Genomic DNA, 5,346 nt, shown 5'->3' with positions numbered 1-5,346 from the left:
AATATTTTATAATAAAAGTGCTTTATTGTATTTTATTATAAAATGCTTTAAAATAAAATATTTGTTCGTTACTTTCGATACCAGTAAATTTGTTCATCTACAGAGGATATAAAGTATGTTAATACCTATAGAAAATGCACATAAATCACAAAAAAATCAAGAAATGAAATAATGTCTCAATAATACAATGCTCGATACATAGTATTTGTAAGAATAATTTCTACATTAATATAGCCAGGATGAGTAGACTATTTTCAAAGAATTGTAATAAATTATTTGAATGTTACATTAACTGTTGCATTGCAATTGAAAGGTGTTGTGATAACTAAATTTCAGATAAAACTACAAATCTTAACATATGTGACTACAGGTAGGATGAATTTTTCATTGCAGAGAGTCCCATAATATCATAGCACTGTTAAAAACGCAAATATCTAATTCATCTATCATCTGCATTTTGCGGTATTATATCTTCACTTTTTTATTACTTTTTCCACATATGAAGTTATAGGAAATATCGTAATCATCGAAAACTTTGAGCTCAAAATTTTAAAAATCTTCTGATTTTAAAACTTTCTGAGTTTGAAATATATATATATATATATATATATATATATATATATATATATATATATATATATATATATATATATATATATATATATATATATATATATATATATATATATATATATATGTATGTATATATGTATGTATATATCCTGTATATATGTTTCTATTATAAAGTTAGCTCAAAAACGTTTTGAGCTAAGTGAATGAAATTTCGTATATGGTTTTTATATAAAAGTGGAAACCAAATGGCATTTGCACGAAATTTACCTATATCCAAATTTCGAGAATTGCAACTTATACAGCCTGAGAGTCAGAGGATATCTGTCTCTCAGGCTGTATAAGTTTATACGATAATTACAAAATGAATGAAACAAGAAAGATAACATTCATTATACACATTTTTCATCTTTCCAACTTTGAGCCATCATCTACAGATTGTCAGTATCTGTAGATGATGAAATTTATTCGTTTCAATAAGAATTTGTAATTGAAGAGATGGAGAAAGTGATAACTTATTTTGAATCAACCACGATAGAGTTTTTAAAGAAAACTTTGCCTAGCTTGATCGATTATATTGAAAGTACGAGAATAGAGATATGCTAATTGTACGTTTGAGTAATTATTGCAATTGACGATGATCAAGTGAATGTGCAAGTGTGAGGGGCACGAGTTTGACAAAATCAAATCAAGTTTTGGTAGTTAATGATTATTTCCAATTTCCGGGATTCAGATAAAGTTATTTCACCGAATCCTATAGTTTTAATAGACTTTTCAGGTAAAATTGCATATCTTGAAATTATTATGAAAAATCAAGCGAAATAGTTATTGAATAATAACTGTAAATATAACTGTATTAATAAATAATAACTGTAATTTCTGCTTCTAATAGATGCATTTGTCCTTATACGTTTTAAATCTTGTTTCTAAGCCTTAGATATTTCCCTCAGATATTTCCTGTGATTCAGTCAACCCCACTTTTTACACAAATTTATTTCCCAACAATATTTGGTGTGGAATATTCATAAGTTATCCTAATTAAATGGTATTACTAGAGTTTAAATGCAATATTTTCTAAAATTAAATTCATTTCAAAAACACAACTGTGATTTTGTGTAATTGGAAAGGGATCATAAATAAAATTTTAGGAAATATGTGGTTGTTTCTAATCAGTTAAAATAAATCCTCGACATAGCATTTCGTTACCGAGAACAAAAGCCAAAGCATGTGTTTACAACAGCCTACCTTTATTGGTGTTATTGGGGACAAACTAAAATGATTATGTTGTAATTGAGACTGCAGAATTAATATATTATTTTACAAAAAAGAATTATTTAATTAGATTTTCAGAACTTGTTATATATTCACTTAAATTATATTATCTATCTCCTATGATAATTTCCAAGAAAATCAGGAAATCTTCAAAATTCGTTCAAATTTTCCCTGTCTCACCTTTTTTTTTTCATTCCAAAATATTTTTATCTCAAATTAATTTTTTCCTTCATTTATTCTGAATTATTTATTTTGCTTAACTGTCACCAAAAATGAAAAACCAATTTTTATTGTAAGAATTTTATTTTTTTTAGATAAAAATTTTGTTTAGTAATTTATTATAGACCTATGAAATTTAAGATGTTTTGATGAGAAATGGTGGTTTAATTGCCTAAAAGGATTATTTATCTTCTTTTTTTATCATCCCATCTTTTTAACTTCCACAAAAAGAAAAAGACATTATAATTAAAAACTTATTTTATTACATGTCACTATATAAAATATTTATATAAAAGTTATATACTGAAAAGTTATTTTTATAGAGACGAAACATTTTCTGTAATAAGAGTCAAATTCAAATAGAAAATACAAAAAAATCAATACAAACAATTTTTAAAATAAGCAAATAGTTATTTTAATATTCTAAATAAATTACACAGATTTTAGTATTTTTATATAATTAGAAAAACTACTATTATTGTTAATTTTTGATTGATTCCAAAAAATTTTATTTATTTCAATAATTGATATATATGGTTATTTACGTAACGTTCTTTTACAAAATAATTGTTAAAAAAAACCCTTCTAAAAGTACAAAATTGTTTTTTTTCCTACGAAATGCAGTTGCTGATTTCTATCCAAATTTATTTCTAGATTCAAGCAAACATAATTTCTAGATTCATGCAAACATAATTATAATCGAATTAATCATTAAACATTACTATGGTAAAAAACCCGACCAAAACATGTTGGAAAATATACAAAGAAAAATTCACTTAACATTTAGGAACTTGATTATTAACTGAGAATTTTAAGGTTTCAGAATTTTCAGAGATCTTTTTCTCATTAGAAAATATCTATTCTTAATGAGAAACAGAGGGCTCATTGCAGAATTGCCTTCTACAACTTGAAATGAAGTGTTTAATATTTTCGCTAACTTAGTAATTTGGAAAGATACTTTAGAGATGAAATCTCTTCATATAAGTAGCTAATCGAGACTTCAGAAAATTTAATTAACTAATTAAATTACTTTTGGACTTCTAACTTATTTAATTAGTTAGAAGTTAGTAAAAGGGAATGCTGAAGGAAATGCAGGTAATTAGGTAATATTTTCATTTATGCATAGTCTGAATATTATGCAAATTAATTAATGTCCAGATTTTTGTGCTGCAATAACAGTCACTTTATGTTCCGATAATTAATTTATTGTTTCAAAGACAAAATTTTAAGTGAAGAATTTTGTTTTCAAAAATGTATTATAAATTCTTCAAATTAATTTTTATATAAAGTTTTCATAATAAAACATTATTCAATTTCATTTGTTGAAATAAACATAATAGTTTATTTTGCTTTGATGACTTCATTATCGGCTTCCATATTGGATAGTATTAAATCAAAATATAATAATTAATAACCACGTTTAATGAAGAAACGAAAAATATATAAAATATGGTTTATATTTACGAGGAAGCCATATATGTAGAAATAATTATATGTTCATAGTTTTAAATATGATGTTTCTATCAAATCATAACACTTACGTTTGATATCAATAAAATATACGCTTCTCATCAATATAGCTAAATATTTAATTTGGTCATTCATATGTTTTCCAAAAATGTTTGTAAAATTTCTCTAAAATTAAAGTTTTTAACAGTCTCATATTTTTTAATGCATGACATTGGACAAATCTTTGCAGTAGAATCGGGTACAGGAAAAGTATTTTTTAAACTATGTCCCTATATTATAGCGATTATCTGTTATGGAAAAAAACGCTGCCCGTTAATTCTGGTAACATTTGGATTTTTTTCTTACTTTGCTATATATGTTGCAAATTTAATATTTAAATTATATATATTTAATTATAATGTAAGAAACCCTCCTCTAATAATTTTAAAATTTCTCTTTTGATGCAAAAAACTGCTTCGTTTTTCTTCTTCTCTGTCTATTATCAAATATTTGATGAATAGTATAAAGTATAAATTTTACATCTCTACAAAAATAATTATTCACTGACTTTTGTATTTGATTCGTATTTAGTAAAATGTAGAATAACTGTATATTATTATAAAACAAATAGAATAAGTCGACTGTAAAATAAATTTTTTTTTCAAAATAATATATATATATATATATATATATATATATATACATATATATATATATATATATATATATATATATATATATATATATATATATATATATATATATATATATATATATATATATATATATATATATTTATTTATTTATTTATTATCTTAAGAATTATCTGAAAATAGCAAATGAGTAATTTTTTAAAAACCTTTGAAAACTTGAAATAAAAATTGATGCCAGAATTCATTTTTGTCGAGTAAAAGCTAAATATGTTACTTGTTTCCCCTTTCTATTTTTTTTTTAAAAAATTGCAATAACTGCAAGATTTGTGATGAAATATTCTGTATTTATGATTTGAAACATAATGAATTAATAGTTTTTAAAGTTTTATAATAACCAATAAGTTTTATTCGTAAAATTTTAATATTTAAAAGTATTGGATACGTATGACAAGACAAGCCTTCAATCTATTCATTTTTGAAAAGACATAATTATTTATTCCAAAGTAAAATAAATATTTAGTATTTTATATTTTTTATTACATGGGGTGTGCCAGTAGGTTTTAAATCGGAATAAGATCAATCAACAATAATTAGAAATTTAGAATTTAGAGATAAAGGGACATTCTGTCCCTAAAATACATGCTGATATGTGATGATATAATAGGCATTCAGATAAAAAATTAAAAAAAGGGAACTAGAGGACAAGCAGAAAAACCACTACCATATGTTCCACAAAATTATAAATTTAAAACAAAAAAATTTAATTTGTGTAATGCATATAGTAAAATTAAGAAAGAAAATGTCGATAAAAATGTAGATAAATTTAGATAAAAATTAATATTCAATAGGATACTTCTCATATGCATTTCATATTATTTATTTTTCTGTGTTTAATCTAAAAATTTGTTAGACATTAATTAATATATCCTTCTTTATAACGTAAATATGTACATATTCATTCGAATTTAATTAATGCCTTCAATCTATTCATATTTGTAGAGTTTCTTATCCTACTATATAACTAATTGAAATAATTTAATTGATCAAGTTCATGTGCAAATCAAAATTAATTAAAATTTATATTTTTACGAAATACCATATCAACAATATTTTTTAAAATGTTTTTCATACAGATTTCAAACACAAATTTTGATGCTCAAGATATAAATACTAGAGGAATCTG

Source organism: Argiope bruennichi, chromosome 8 (genome assembly GCF_947563725.1).
Source record: "Argiope bruennichi chromosome 8, qqArgBrue1.1, whole genome shotgun sequence".
Lineage (NCBI taxonomy): Eukaryota > Metazoa > Arthropoda > Arachnida > Araneae > Araneidae > Argiope > Argiope bruennichi.
The sequence above is the reverse complement of the archived record's forward strand: the minus strand, read 5'-3'. Positions refer to the sequence as shown.